This window comes from Elephas maximus, chromosome 8, assembly GCF_024166365.1.
Source record: "Elephas maximus indicus isolate mEleMax1 chromosome 8, mEleMax1 primary haplotype, whole genome shotgun sequence".
Taxonomy (NCBI): Eukaryota; Metazoa; Chordata; class Mammalia; order Proboscidea; family Elephantidae; genus Elephas; species Elephas maximus.
The window spans coordinates 61583776-61601113 of NC_064826.1; positions in this window are offsets into that span (position 1 = coordinate 61583776).

Sequence of the window (17338 nt, forward strand, 5' to 3'; positions counted from 1 at the left end):
AGCAAGGAGCTATGTCTCACAAAATTTGGTCATGTTATCAGGAGGGATCAGTCCCTGGAGATGGACATCATGCTTGGTTAAGTACAGGGTCAGCGAAAAAGAGGAAGACCCTCAATAAGATGGATTGATCCAGAGGCTGCAACAATGGGCTCAAGCATGACAATGATCATGACGATAGCACAGGATCGGGCAGTGGTCACTATGGATCGGAATCAACTCTCCTGCACCTAACAACTACAACTAAGAAACACATACATTTCTAAATCACAAATTTTAAATATTTTCATAATTGTATTCCTATATAGTTGATTTCAATTGAAAAATCCCGTGTATTTTTTAAATGCATTTAAAAATATTCTTAGAAGCTGTACACAGGCTTCACTTGATTACCAGAAGGGATCATCAAACAAAAACTTTCAGAACCTCTGCCACAAGTGGCAATGATTCAGACTATTGTCTTTCTTTGGAGAAGTGGGCTGTTTTATCTCCAACACATTATATTCTTTCTGTGTCTCTTAATGCTTACTCAATAAACATTTATTAATCCTCTCTGTAATACATAGAGAATTGATCTTCTGGAATACACAGGAATCAAATTGACTACATCTGTAGAAAGAGATGATGGAGAAGCTCAATATCATCAGGTAGAACAAGGCCAGGAGCCGACTGTGGAACAGACAATCGATTATTCCTATGCAAGTTCGAGTTGAAGCTGATTAAAATTAAAACAGGTCCACAAGAACCAAAGTATGACCTTGAATATATCTCACCTCAATTTAGAGCCCATCTCAAGAATAGATTTGGTACACTGAACACTAATGACCAAAGACCAGACCAGTTGTGGGATGACATCAAGGACATCATACATGAAGAAAGCAAGAAGTCATTAAAAAGGCAGGAAAGAAAGAAAAGACGAAAATGAATGTCAGAAGAGACTCTGAAACTTGCTCTTGAAAGTAAAGTTGCTAAAGCGAATGGAAGAAATGATGAAGTAAAAGAGCTGAGCAGAAAATTTCAAAGGGTGGTTCAAGAAGACAAAATAAGTATTATAATGAAATGTGTGAAGACCTGGAGTTAGAAAACCAAAAGGGAAGAACACATTCAACATTTCTCAAGCTGAAAGAACTGAAGAAAAAATTCAAACCTGGAGTTGCAATACTGAAGGATTCTAGAGGGAAAATATTGAACAATGCAGGAAGCATCAGAAGAACAGTGGAAGGAATACACAGAGTCACTGTACCAAAAGGAATTAGTGAACATTCAACCATTTCAGAAGGTAGCATATGATCAAGAACCAATCGTACTGAAGCAAGAAGCCCAAGCTGCACTGAAGGCATTGGTGAAAAACAAGGCTGTAACCGAGATGAAATACGAATTGAGATATTTCAACACATGGATGCAATGCTGGAAGTGCTCACTCATCTATGCCAAGAAATTTGGAAGAGGGTTATCTGGCCAACTGACTAGAAGGGATCTATATTTGTGCTCATTCCAAAGAAAGATGATCCAACAGAATGTGGAAATTATAGAACAAGGTCATAAATATCACACACAAGTAAAATTTTGCTAAAGATAATTAAAAAATGGCTGCATCAGTACATTGACAGGGAACTGCCAGAAATTCAAGCTGGATTCAGAAGAGGATGTGAAACGAGGGATATCATTGCTGATGTCAGATGGATCTAGTCTGAAAGCAGAGAATACCAGGAAGATATTTACCTGTGTTTTATTGACTATGCAAAGGCATTCAGCTGTGTGGATCATAACAAATTGTGGATAACATTGCAAAGAATGAGAATTCTAGAACAATTAATTGTGCTCATGCAAAACCTGTGCATAGGCCAAGAGGCAGTTTTAAACCATGAAGTATCTCCTTGTTCTGTTCGAATGACTGCCTCTTGGTCTATGTACAGGTCACAGTGCTGATTAACTAAGTGCAGCAAGCTCTTTCTCCCTTGGTTAATGAGTGCTCGACTTCTGCCTCAGTGTTTAGAGTTCTTTAACTGCATTTATTTTGTTCTCACTGCTTCTCTTCTTCATTGTTCTTGCATACAGCCACACAAGACAGGAACTATGGGATTTATAGCTTGCATTACAAATCCCCTGGAAAGGCTGAGGTGGGAGGAATGACCATCTTCCAGATTTAAAAAAAAAAAACTAGTTTAAAGGTTCCCCTAATTCAGCTCCTGTTATTTTTCTCACTAATAATTTCCCCAGCTCAAGACAGGAAAGGATGTAAGGAGTGGAGTAAAGATGTACATTGCTAAACTTCCAATATAACAGTCCTCTGCACCCAGGCAGAAGAACTAGAACTTCTGGAAATACTTTAGATCTTCTGTTAAGTGCCTTTGAATAGTCTTTGACTCACTGTGACCCCAAGTGACAGAGAAGAACTGCCCCATAGGGTTTTCTAGTCTGTAATCTTTATAGGAGGTGATCGCCAGGTCTTTCTCCCTTGGAGCCACTGGCTGGGCTTGAACCTCCAACATTTTGGTTGCTAGCTGGGTGCTTAATCATTGTGCCACCAGGGCTCCTTTTAGATTTTCTACCACAACTAAATGTCATGGTCCTCTCTGAAGCAGGTATATGATACAAAATTTTCACCTAGTTTGCTAACGTAGAAGATTAATAGTCATTCATTAAGTATGCTTTCATTTCTAATGTTAGTTTTAAAATTTTCTATTAGTATATTTTTCCTTTATTGCTACCAATAATGACTAAGCTACATGTAGTAGATACTGAATTTTGGCCCCCTAGCATACATTCACTCTATACTTTCTTTATTAACTACCCATTTTCTATTTATGTGGTAATGACTGAACTGGCTCCCTGTGGGAATCCATGAATATCATGGGACTCAGGTCAGCCAATCACAGCTTCAGGTTCTGCCAGCCACAGGGATTTGTCCAAGAAAAGGCATCAGAGATGGAAAGATGCCAAGAAACTCTTATAGAAACTTCTGGACCTTAATTTGAGCGTAATGAAGCCCAATAACGAGTCCAACACATAACAGAGAACAGAGCTAAGCCAAGAGAGAGGTTTTGCCTGAAATCGGATATGCCTGGAATGTTTAGTGACGTCAGCCAATAAATTCCCTCTTGACTTAAACCAGATTGGATTGGGTTTTCTGTCACAACAGAAATAGTCCTGATACATGATAATCACTGGAGAGAAATTCATTCACGAACATGTTAGATGGTTCTGCCACATTACATTAGTCTGCTCAGCCTTCAGCCATAATGTGTTCATCCTCAAATGGGCTCATCAATGCAGTTCATCAGAGTAGATTTTTTTTCTCTCCCCATTCTCACCCCTCATTTCATTTGTTCACAGTATTCTTCTGGATTTTAAGATCAAATAGCTAAATTCACTTCACACTAACTTACTGTTTTGAATTTTTGAAGGTAATTTCTTTTTTTTTTTTTTGCTGAAATGGATTTTAACTTGAACAATCATTTACTCACTTTTCTGCAGAGTACAGTTTAGACTAGGATCTATAAGGCTCTTCAATCATCTGGATTTAGTTCTAGTTTTTGTTTTGTTTTTGTTGTATTTTAGATGAAGGTTTACAGAACAAACTACCTTCTCATTAAACAGTTAGTACACTTATTGTTTGGCAACATTGGTTGCCAACCCCATGATATATGTCAACACTCTCCCCTTCTCAACCTTGGGTTCCCTATTACCAGCTTTCTTGCCCCCTCCTGCTTTTTAGTCCTTGCCCATGGGCTGGTGTGCCCATTTAGTCTTGTTTTGTTTTATGGGTCTGTAAAAAAAAAAAAAAAAAAAATTTTTTTTTTTTTCTAATCTTTGGCTGAATGGTGAACCTCAGGAATGACTTCGTAACTGAGCTAAAAGGGTGTCTGGAGACCATACTCTCAGGTTTCTCCAGTGTCTATCAGATAAGTAAGTCTGGTCTTTTTGTGTGTACGTTAGAATTTTTTTCTACATTTTTCTCCAGCTCTGTCCAGGACCGTCTATTGTGATCCCTGTCAGAAGAGTCGGTGGTGGTAGCTAAGCACCATCTAGTTGTGCTGGACTCAGTCTGGTAGAGGCTGTAGTACTTGTGGTTCCTTAGCACTTTGGACTAATCTTTCACTTGTGTCTTTGATTTTCTTCATTCTCCCTTGCTCCAGGCAGGGTAAGACCAGTGGAGTATGAAGATAATTTCTTAAACACAATCTCTGACCTACCCCCGGTCCCTCACTATGATGCAGGACATTGAGCTAAGAGACCAATACAGCCTTTGTAAATGCCAGGCAGGAAATAACTAGTAGCTGACTTTATGAGTTCAGTGCAGTCATTTGATGCAGAGAAACAAGTTTCAAATAATACCTTGTACTTAAACTGTATGTTTTTTTATATTCCAACGGGCAATCAGCAAAAGTCTGATATTATAACCCCCTACACACACCCTTGATTGCAAATGTACATGAAACAAAGTTTCTTTGACAGTTTAATGAATGGAATTTATCCCATTCCAAAGTCTCAGAGCTCAGCAGTCCACTTCGGGCTATAAAATTTATCTGTGTAGCTGATACCTTGTCTAAATTGAAAATGTGCTATTCCCTTTTGCTAAAAATATTTGGGTAGCCCCCTGGGCAAAGTGAATTCCCTCTTCCCCATTAATTTCAGGGGACTGTTAAAGTTAGACTACCAGGAAAATTTGGAAGCTTCAACACTGAACCAGGCAGCTGAGACCGTCTTCAAATTCTGTCTCCATTTGCTTGTCAGTGGGCCTCTGGAAACCCATTAACCCATTATGCATTATGTTCTCTGAGATGTGGCTTCTCCATTGTGGGGGTGGGTCAGAGATAACAGGGGCAAAGCCACCAACTTCCTGGGGTCTATGTAAGAATTAATGATAAAATTAATTAACGAAACAATTTAAAATAATTATACAAAGGGGGAGAAAATATACCATTTAACTTTTGACCCATTTTTATGGATTTTTCAAATCCTCCGAATTGTCTCAAATCAATAACCTGGCTTAAAAAAAAAAAGATTTGACAGAAATAGAGTTTTATCATCCAGCCAGTCAGTGAGGCTAGACAGCTATGTGATTGTCTCTTCATCCCCCCTGCTCCTGACGGTGGGTTTGAGCCCCCAGGGCTGGTGTTTCTGGCAGAAACGAGGCATTCCCAGCCTTCTGGGGACATGGTGTGTGTACCCTCATCTTGTGCAGACAGAGTTCATTACTGAAAAGTGTATGCTGTGGGTGGGAAATAAAAACAACAGGCCCCAAATAGCCTAGAGCTGAATTCTTTACCTGTGGATTCAGGGCTAATGATTTGGGGCGTGCACTGGTGCTTAATATTTTATCTGTTTAGTGCAGATGTAAAGGCTAGTCTCTAAAGCAAACACTGCACTAGGAATCTAGTATCTGAAATTTATGTTCTGGAAGACACTGAACTGGGAGGGAATGGGGCACAGTGGAAAAGAAAAATCATTTTTCTCTTAGGTTCCTGCTATTTCTCAAGCAAAGCCCAGGCCTTCCGGAGCCTCTACCCTCCTGGGGCCTGGGAGTGGGACCCCAAGGTGGCATTTTAGGTGATCCATGGGCTGCTAGTCAGTGCAAGTTCCCCGACAGATGACTGAGGTCCTTTGTCCACCTAGTCAGTGGCAGGATACCAAGAAGCTAGGTTTGATCTCTAAGAGTCCCTGGGTGGTGCAAGCGGTTAACATGTTCAGCTGCTAACCAAAAGGCTGGGGGTTTGACTCCACCAAATGTGCCTTGAAAGAAACGCCTGGTGATCTGCTTCCAAAAAACCAGCCATTGAAAACCTTATGAAGCACAATTCTCTGACACACGTGGGGTCGCCATGAGTTAATGTCAACTCCACAGCAACTGGTTTTTTGTTAAATAATTCAGTAAAAGTGATTCTTCAAGGGAAGGAGAAAACCAGAAAGATAGCCATTTCTCCAATGGTCTGGTTTGACGCAGAAATAAAAATCTTGCATATCAAGGAGAAAAAAAAATTGCATATCTTTCAGACAATTCTCCAAGTCATATTCTTAAAGTGTGAGATGGTCAATATTTACTAAACAAATAAATAAAAGCTGGTACTGAAGTTAGGGTGCAAAACGTCACAGAGAGGGAAAATAAAAGGCAGGTGACTGCTTTACTGCTGTTTGTTTTTAACTTGAATATTGCCTATACTGTAATAACCCAGATTGAGGCCCTGGAGTTATATAAAATGGATAAATTCACTTTTTTTAAAGCCTAGGATAATCACATATCTGGGACCTATAATTCAGTGTGAGATTTTTCTGAAAAATGAAATCCATGGATTAATAACTCTTCCAGCTGATTTATCCTACCCCCACCCCCATCCCCATTTTCTCAGCCTCCAAAGCAGTGAAACTGTGACTTGCTGGCCAGGTCTGAGTGCAGTGCCCAATCGCCTTATGTGTCAGGGCATTTACCAACGCTGTTCCCTTAAGATTCCATAGGCTTGCCCCAGGTGACAGATTGCATAATTTCTCTGGTAAATGTCTCGTGCTGTTTTTAAGGGGAACAGTTTTAGCTCTCACTGCAAATGGCTATAAATCCAGCCCAGCCGCCTCCCATCTTCAGGTGGACCTCATCAGTTGTAGGTATCTTATCAGCACGAAACAGCCTCTCCTAATGGCTTGATAAATATTTCAGCCTTCGCAGAATCAGTTATCGAGAGATTCAAATCATGGTCAGTACTCAGAGCAGCTATTACCACAGACTTAATGCCAGTCACCCTTTGTACTTATCTCTGTAACCAGAGAGGCTGAATAGCTTTTTTTATGTTTTCACTCCTGGTCACTAAAAGCTGAGTGAATTCAAAATTTCCTCCTGCCTAGGGAGCTCACGGACTTGCAATAAAAGTTGAAGAAGAGATTTGTGTGACTTTAAAATAAAATGTATGTTTCCCTGGCACAAAATCCCCCAACCTTGGCTTCAATTTGGACGCAACGGCAAAAGGAATGTAAGCCTTACATGGTGAAGGTAAAAACAAACCTCACTGCCTTATGGTTATTTGAACGTAAGAAAAAATGGTCCCAGAGTGGTACAATTTTGTTTCTTCTGCCTCTTTGTTTTAATGAAATTGATCTACCTAATTTGCAATCTGAAAATATGGGGTTTAGGATTTTCAAAATGCTGCCAGTTCTCAATGGAAAACTACCTTTTCCTCCGTGGTCATAACATACATTTGGTGGACATGAGAAACCGTTTTAATTCTCCTGGAATCCAGGTTTCTGGAGTCTATGAAGCTGGGGTGACCCACTCAGATCATTGCCCTGAAATCTTCTTTTGAACCTTGAGCCTTGAAAAAACAGGTCTTCTAAGTTCGCGTTTAAGTCAAACAATAGTCTTGCTAGTTAGTTAAGACTGTTTTTGCCTGGGGGATTGTGCTGTTTTGAAGAATTCAACCAGTTTCGGGAAACAGAAACTCCAGGGTCAGACAGGAAGCTGTATCTTAGGGTGGATTGTTGTTATATAAACACTGTTCCCTGGTCCTTTTCCATGGCAATGTCGAATCTTTGGAAGCTCTCTCATCTTTGGAACATTTTTGACTCCCTAGCCAAAATGTTACCTCGATTTACACATTGTGTATTCAATAAACTTCTACCAATTTCTATTTTTGGCTTAATATGATTTTTGTTTTAAAAGCATAATTACAAAATCTCAGTTCTTGGGAACATTAAGGAAAGCTGCTGAGTAAAACCCTCACTTCCTCTTCATGAGAAAGGGGTGCCATGTGATATAAAAAGAATAGGGCCTGGGAACCCTTTTATAAGGAAAAATGGCAAAGTATAGGGCAACATGGTGCCTCCTCAAGAAAGCTAAAAGTTATCTGCACTAATAAGGAGGCCCCTCAAAAGGTAGAAATCCACAGATACTTTCAGCAGTTCTTAAAAGTTTTGTTACCTAGCTCTCTAATTTTTATGATTAATTGTAGCCTCCATTCAGGGAGGAGCCCTATAGCACAGTGGTTAGGAGCTCAGCTGCTAACCAAGACATTGGCAGTTCAAATCCATCAGCCACTCCTTGGGAACTCTATGGGGTAGTTCTACTCTGTCCTGTAGAGTCACTATGAGTTGGATTCAACTCAACAACAATGACTTTTTTCTTTTTTTCTTTTTTGGTGTATTCAGGGAAGCAACATTCTACAGAACACCAATCTTACAGCTTGATTTTTATAGAACTCACACTCGTAGAGCACTCTTTAGTTGCCAAAGTACTGTCCCATGTGTTCTTGTACTTGACCCTCACAGCAATCCTTAATGTAGGGAAAGTATAAGAAGTATGAGTATCCCTGGGTCACTGATAAAATAACTGAGTTTCAGGCAAGGTTAAATGATTTGTCCAAGGTCACAAAATCACTTAGTGATAGAGCACGCATTATGGTTATATACCCAGGTTACACAGCCCAGGCTCTTCTTCCTCTGCCACCCTGCCACCAGGGTACCAGGGCCATGGGAGTGAAGGCTGTGGGAAGGGGGCTAGACATGAACAAGAGAGGTAGATGGACCCTGTCAGTCAGTGGCTTACGTTAGCCATTTCTGAGACACACTTCTAGTCCAGCCAGAATTCTGATTCATATCACCAGTTGTTATTTTTGCACAAAAGGAAATGAACTCCCCTAAAAGTATCTAGTTTTATATCACTTGTAAAAATATTCCTTTTACAGTTGTTCATTTCCATTCTTCACAGGGTCATACCCTTTCCACAGAAGGTAGCTTCATTCCTTTGATGTCTTGCTAGGTCTTACTGACCTTCCACCAGGAAAGTTTCAGTATCTGTCAGCCTTTGTTCAAACTTTTATCCCATGTCCAGGTGAGAGGAGAGGGCCAAGGACTGAAGCAGAAGTCCACGTTCTTCTCTTGGTTGTGGATCTCGAGCCTCATCATTCCTTCCCAAACCCAGTGACAAGCCCTTCTGACTCAAATCTGTGCTTAGAGTTCCTCCTATCTAAGGTGATCTGTGAGGAGAACAGAACAATCAGCAAAGACACCTGCTCCATCTGCAGACAGTATATGAACCCCAGATTTGACACTGGCCTTGCACAGCCGCAGAGCTCCTTGAGCCATGAAAAAGGATTTGCTTAAGAGCTCTTGGAAAAAAGAGAAAATGTTGAATTCCCCCAAGTAACTTTCTTTTTTTCTGTTAGTGGAAAAACTTGCTAAATCTATGACCTCAAAATTGAAAATTGTGCAATGGTGGTACTGAATAGACAGAAATAAAAGATTTTCCTCTGGTTTTTCAGCACCTTTCATTTCCACCTTCATGAGGCCAACATACCATTCACTGCTGTCCTTCAACTCCTACCACGTTTTGCCCAGAGTGGGAGAAAATAATTCACACAGAGAGATTAAACGGTCAGATAGTATGCGCTAGGCCACATTCCAAGTCCTTCTGAGGCCATTGAGAAGCATTTCATCATTGTGACTGTTGTTTTAGTTTTTCATCTGCTCACATCTCAGCCCCACCAGCAAGCCTAGGCCTGCCCCCTTTTTTTCCCTCTGAAGTTTTTCCCCTACAACCAGCTAGGAATCGTCTCACCTCCTCTTACATACTAATGAAAGAACATGTCCTAGCTCTATACGTAGCAGGGTTTTTTGTTTTGTTTTGTTTTTTCTTGGCATTCCTACTCTAGTCCCCCAGTGAAGATTTATCCATAAACTTTTTTTATGATTTCCTAACTTCTGCAGAATATTTTAGTCCACTTTTACTGTATCTTACTTCTGGTCTGGCACAAAAGTTTTCGCATTGATATATATCCCTCTCGTGTGGCCCTTTTGTATATTTTTCAAGATTGTTGTTGGAGAAAACATTGTTTAACAGAAAACTCTGGGGCCATGTCTGACAGCTAGGCTTTTAGTTTTTGTTGCTCACTGTCCTCTCTAGATCATTCCAAGTGCACCTTTGCACCGACTGTCAGAAGGCCTGGCTGCAACTCCAACTTCTAAATGCATCCCAACATGTTCCCCAGCTTACCCCATTAAAGGCTTCCAGGCAGAATCTCAGAGGAGAGAATGCCAATGAAGACATGTCAGCACCATGGTGACCTCCACCTCTCTGACTCAGGCCTGAAATATTTGCTGCCAATGGTGCATGGAAAAGGTAAGGCTTCAGAAAATGGCTTTAAAAATAGCCGAATCAATCACCTGGGTAACTGGGCAAACAGAAAGTCAAGTAAAAAAATTAATTTAAACATAAACCAATGCCACCCACATGTGAAAGTGTGGCAAAGAGCCCACAACAGCCTTAAACAAAATGTTGAATGACTCTAAGACACAAAAGAATTGCAAAGGGGAGGCCTTGGAGAGAAAGTTCCTTTGGCCTGTCCTGCTCTGTTCCTGAATGTCTGGAAATGATTCCTATGCTTTTACCAGGATTATTGGTAATGAACCAGTTCAGACAAGGTAGGAACCAACCCAAATCCATCTCACAAATCCATACCAGCTTTGTGGCCCTCATGGGGTGTGTGCTGTGCTAATTCACTTCCCTGAGAAAGAGCGTCTGGAGGCAAATGATTCCAAGATTTTCTTTTTGTCCTAAAGTGCTGTAAGGCATCAGGAGAATAAAGTTCTGACATAGGCAAATTATTAAGCAGATGAAGTTCTTGTACATTTCTACCCCTTAAATTCTCCTGTGGCTTCATATTATGTGGTATTAAAATTATTTTTTCTCTACTTTTTCCTCCAGTTCCCTCTCCCCCATTATGTTCTGCTTTACCTTACACCAAGGAAAGTTTGTTTTTTCATCAGAAAGAAGAAAGTCTCCAAGACTTTCTAGAGTACCACTCCTAGAGTGCCACTTTTAGACCACCATCCACCAATTTATCATACTGTGGGGGCTTACCTGTTGCTGTGATGCTGGAAGCTACGCCACCGGTATTTCAAATACCAGCAGGGTCACCTAGGGTGGACAGTTTCCAGCATAACTTCCAGACTAAGAGTAGGAAGAAAAGCCTGGTGATCTACTTCGGAAAATTAGCCAATGAAAATCCTATGGATCACAAGAGAATATTGTCCTATACAGTGCTGGAAGATAAGCCCCCTAGGTTGGAAGGTACTGCACAATGCTCTCAATAACGGACTCAAACATGCCAACAATTATGGAGATTGTACAAGACCAGGCAATGTTTTGTTATGTTGTACATAGGGTCTCCAAGAGTTGGAACCAACTTGATGGCAACTAACAACAAAAACAAATTTTTAGGACACAGTGAGTTCACTGGAGCCATAGAGGGAGGAAAAGGAAGTTTGTTAGTAGAAACAGAGTAGCTTTGGAGAAGCCAAGGAAGAGACCAAAATAAAAGAGATTTCTCCTGACTGGAAGACAGCAGGAGAGGAGAGAAGTGGTTCAGCTTTCTGACAGAACCACTGGGAGGGGTCCAGAGAGGCCTGTCAGTGAGATCACCTAAGAATATGCACCTGGATTTATCAGCGGACTCTCAAGAGATTCCTGCATCTCATGCAGCAGACAGCCTGAAATTTCCTGTCAGCTCAAGGGGATGGAAGCTCAAAATCAAAATTATGTTGATTTATCACAAAGGGTGATGTTTCTTGCCCATCTCAGTTCATGGACTGAGATTAAAAGCCACTGTAACTGTGGTGACCTCATTAGAATTGCTGAGAATTTTCATGTAGTATGTATCTGCTCTGTGGATAAAGTTCAAAGCCTAGAATTGAAATCAGGGCTTGGGAGGGAAGCAGAGAGACTAGATTTATTTATTTAGGCAGAGGAGGTGACTGGCTAGCTGTCCTACAAAACCATTACTTTGAATCACAGAACTGGTTCTATTCAACTACTTTTTGACCTATAAAAATGGCAATTCCATATGGTTCAATCAATTAATGAAAAGTTTATACTATCAACCTGGCATAAGTTGACACTGTTGTATTGGTGGGGAAACTGCAGTCTATCAGAGGGTTCCCATAAGCAAATGCCCTCCATATATACTCTTGGTGTTCCCCGGCCACACATGGAGCGCCCACTGAGGGACCATTGTGATTCCTGGCAGAGGAAAAGCATGATGCGGTATGAAGGAGTTAGGTGGCTGCAAGCTGGGAGCAAGAAGGAGGTTCACAAGTTAAAACACAAATCTACTTGGCAACCTCTTGTTTTCTCTATGGGAGGCTTGACTTTCCTAAATAGGGTGCATCTTCCTGTCTTTTTTGTTTCCTATCTTAGTTATCTAGTGCTGCTATAACAGAAATACCACAAGCAGATGACTTTAATGAACAAATTTATCTTCTCACAGTTTAGGAGGCTAGAAGCCCAAATTCAGAGCACTGGCTCTAGGGAAAGATCTTCTCTGTTAGTTTTGGAGGATAGTCCTTGCCTCTTCAGCTTCTGCTTCCTAGTTTCTTGGAGATCTCCATGTGTCTTGGCATCTATCTTACATTGTCTCTGCTTCTCTTGATTTCTTGTTTAATCTCTTTTTAAATTTCAAAAGAGATTGTCTAAAGATACATGCTACAGTAATCCTACCTGATTAACATAACAAAGACAACCTGTTCCCAAATGATATTACAAGTACAGGCCTAACCCATTGCCATCAAGTCAATTCAGACTCTGTCTTATAGGGTCGTTAGGAGTCTGAATCAACTTGATGGCAGTGGTTCGTGCCTGCGGTTATGTCCTATAGGGTTTCCAAGGAGTGGCTGGTGTATTCAAACTGTCAGCTTTTTGGTTAGCAGCCATAGCTCTTAACTGCTGCACCACCAGGCCTCCAACCACAGGTAGAGAGATTAGGATATACGGCACATATTTTGGGTGGACATAATTCAATCCATAACATTCTACCATTTGGCCCCACAAAATTCATGTCCTTGCCATATGCAAAATACCTTCACCCCATCACATCATCCCACAAGTCTTAAATCAACTCCAAGTCCAAAATCCCACCTTCTGAATCATCTAAATCAAATATGGGTGAGACTTGAGGCATATTCCACCTTGGGGCAAAATTCCTCTTCATCTGTGAATTTATGAACTCTACAGTGTATGTTATCAACTTCCAAAGTGTAATGGTAGAACAGGCACAAGGTAGACCTATCCATTACAAATGGAAGAAATTGGAGGAAAAGAAGAGATAACAGACACCAAGCAAGTCCAAAACCCAGCAGAACAATTTACATTAACTCTCAAGGCTTGAAAATAACCCTCTGTTCTCTGAAATCATCTGGACAATGCCCCTACTCTCTAGACTCTGGGTGTTGACCATGCTTTCTGGATTATTGGCAGAGAACCCTGGGCCCTGGGCTTCAGCTCTGCCTTCCACGCCCACTGGGATGGGAACTCTGCTCCTTCGGCTTTGGGAGGCCCCATTCTCCTATTCAATCTGGGTAGCAAATTGGCCCTGGCAGGCCCTGTACTTCTGCCCTGCCCCCTCAGCTTTGGTGGTAGCACCCTCCCCCAGCACACCTTAATGGCAGCCCCACACTCTGGAACCAAGATGGCAAAGGTCTGACTCTTTGACATTTAGGAGGCTATTGGCCCCACCCTTTGAGATTCAGGGGACCATGGCACCACCCTTTGAAACCAAAAAGACCCTGATTCTTGTGCCCGTGATCAGTTCTACTGATCTCCAAGCTTCTCCAGGTATGATTCTTTTCTTTCCTTGGAGAACAACAGATGTAGCTCCTTTGGCCTGTTTCCTGCCTATAGAATTCCAAGAAGCAGACAACATTCTCTCCTTTTGTTCTTTCTCTGTCCCCTTCAGTCTAAACTGATGGGGTTTCTGCTGTGGTAGTTGTTTAGAGCCATCAGTCACAGGCTTAATCTCTTTAACAAAAGATTGTGTAGCCACATCTTTGGTAAAAATTCTAGGACAAGTGCCCTTAATTTGTACAATACAATTTTCCAAATGTTTTAGTTCTGGTTGCATTTTGTGTAGTTCATTTTTAAGTTCATCCCTTTCCCCTCACATTTTACTATAAGCATATGCACGTGTTCCAAAACTGAGACTAAGATAGACTAAGAAGAAGAACCTGGTGATCTACTTCTTAAAAATTGGCTAGTGAAAACTTTATGAATAGCAGTGGAACATTGTCTGATATAGTACCAAAAGATGAGCCCCTCAGGTTGGAAGGCACTCAAAATACAACTGGGAAAGAGCTGCCTCCTCAAAGTAGAGTCAACCTTAATGATATGAATGGAGTAAAGCTTTCAGAACCTTCATTTGCTGAGGTGGTATAACTCAAAATAAGAAGAAAGAGCTGTAAACTTCCATTAGTAATCAAAATGTGAAATGTATGAAGTATGAATATACAAAAATTGAAAGTTGTCAAAAATAAAATGGAATACTTGAAGGTCAAAATCCCAGGCATTAGTGAGCTAAAATGGACTGGTAATGGCCATTTTGAATCAGGCAACAATATGGTCTACTATACCAGGCATGACGAATTAAAGAGGAATGTGTGGCATTCATTGTAGAAAAGAACATTTCAAGATCTGTCTTGAAGTACAGTGCTGTCAATAACAGGATAATAATCGTATATCTACAAGGAAGACCAGTTAATATGACTATTATTCATGACAGAATTTGGCAAGACAAATGACTTCTTCACTGCAGATACTTTTTTCAACAGCATAAATGGTGACCTCACCAGATGGAATACACAGGAATCAAATCGACTATATCTGTGAAAAAAGATGATGGAAAAGCTCAACATCATCAGTCAGATGAAGGACAGGGGCTGAATATGGAACAGACCATCAATTGCTCTTACAGTAGCTGAAACTGAAGAAAATTAGAGCAAGTCTACAAGACCCAAAATACAACCTTGAGTATATCCCAAATGAATTCAGAGACCATCTCAAGAATAGATTTGACACGTTGAACACTAATGACTGAAGACTAGATAAATTGTGGAGTGACATCAAGGACATCATACATGAAGAAAGCAAGAGGTCATTAAGAGATACTAAAGAAAGAAAAGACCAAAATGGATGTGAGAAGAGACTCTGAAATTTGCTCTTGAACATAGAGTAGCTAAAGCGAGGAGAAGAAATGATCATGAAAAAGAGTTGGACAGAAGATTTCAAGGGCTGCTCGAGAAGACAAAGTAACATGTTATAATGAAATGTGCAAAGACCTGGAGTTAGAAAAGCAAAGGGAAGAACATTCTCAGCATTTCTCAAGCTGACAAAACTGAAGAAAAAAATTCAAGCCTCGGATTGCAATTTTGAAGGATTTGACAGGGAAAATATTGAATAATGCAGGAAGCTTCAAAAGAAGATGGAAGGAATAGAGTCATTGTACCAAAAAGAATTGGTCAATGTTCAACCATTTCAGGAGGTAGCATATGATCAAGAACCAATGGTACTGAAGGAAGAAGTTCAGGCTACACTGAAGGCATTGGCGAAAACAAGGAAACTCAGGGAATACCAACTGAAATGTTTCAACAAACAGAGGCAATGCTGGAGGTGCTCACTTATCTATGCCAAGAAATTTGGAAGGCAGCTACCTGGCCAACCAACTGAAAGAGATTCATATATGTACCCATTCCAAAGAAAGAGGATCCAACAGAATGTGGAAATTATCAAAAAATATCATTAATATCACACACAAGTAAAATTTTGCTGAAGATAATTCAAAAACAGTTGCAGCAGCACATTGGCAGAGAACTGTCTGGATTCAGAAGAGGACATGGAACAAAGGATATGATTGCTGATGCCAGATGGATCTTGGCTGAAAGCACAGAATACCAGAAAGACGTTTACCTGTGTTTTATTGACTATGCAAAGGCATTCAACTGGGTAGATCATAACAAATTACGGATAACATTTCTATTAATGAGAATTCCAGAATACTTGATTTTGCTCATGTGGAACATGTACATAGACCATGAGGAAGTTCTTCAAACAGAACAAGGGGACACTGCGTGGTTTAAAATCAGGAAAAGTGTACGTCAGGGTTGTATCCTTTCACCACACTTATTCAATCCATATGTTGATAAAATAATCCAAGAATCTGGACCATATGAAGAAGAATGGAGCATCAGGATTGGAGGAAGACTCATTAACAGCCTGCAATATGCAGATGACACAACCTTGCTTGCTGAAAGTGAGGAGGACTTGAAGCACTTATTGATGAAGATCAAAGCCATTAATATGGATTATGCTTCAACAGAAAGAAAACAAAAAGCTTCACAACTGGATCAATAAATAGCACATGACAAGTGGAGAAGAGATTGAAGTTGTCAGGGATTTCATTTTACTTGGATCCACAATCAACACCCATGAAAGCAGCAGCAAAGAAGTCAAGCGACCTATTGCGTTGGGCAAATCTGCAAAAGATCTCTTTAAAGTGTTAAAAAGCAAAGATGTCACTTTGAGGACTAAGATGCACCTAACCCAAGCCATGTTATTTTCAATCACCTCATTTGCATACAAAAGCTGGACAATGAATAAGGATGACTGAAGAAGAATTGACACTTTTGAATTACTGTGTTGGCGAAGAATATTGAATATACCATGGACTGCTAGAAGAATGACCAAATCTGTCTTGGAAGAAGTACAGTCAGAATGCTCCTTAGAAACAAAGATGGTGCAACTTTGTCACATGTACTTTGGACGTGTTATCAGGAGGGACTAGTCTCTGGAGAAGGACATCATGCATGGTAGAGGGTCAGTGAAAAAGAAGAAGAGCCTCAATGAGATGAATTGACACAGTGGCTGCAACAGTGGGCTCAAACATAGCAATGATTTTGAGGAAAGCATGGGACCAGGCAGTGTTTCATTCTGTTGACATAGGGTCAGTATGTGCTGGAAACTAACCACAACAGAAGAGTAAAACTGCCTCTATGCAGGACTATAAAAAAATCCATTGACATTGATTCGATTCCAACTCATAGCAACCCTATAAGACAGAGTAGAACTGTCCCATAGAGTTTCTAAGGAGTGGCTGATGGATTTGAACTGCTGACCATTTGGTTAGTAGCCTGAGCTCTTAACCACTGCACCACTAGTATTTCTAAATTGACCAAACAACTAAAGGAAATGCATTGTCAGGTGCCTGCCCCTATTTATCCTACCTCCTTTCCCTCTGCCAGGTGACTTTATTTTATATCCTTCTCCACCTTCTTACTCTTCTGCTGATACCCTTTCTGAACTCTCTTTCTACCCAAAGGAACCTGCTGAAAAAGAGCTAGAGAAACTAGTTACTGACATGGTCCCAGAAATACCTTTTTAAATAAGTTACCCAGAGGAAACTAATAAACCTCCACAGATTCCTTTACTCTTTGGTCTAAAGCAGAACTCTGAACAATTGCAAAGGAATTTCTTAACCCTCTAAACCAAAAAAAACCAAACCCGTTGCCGTCGAGTCAATTCCAACTCATAGCGACC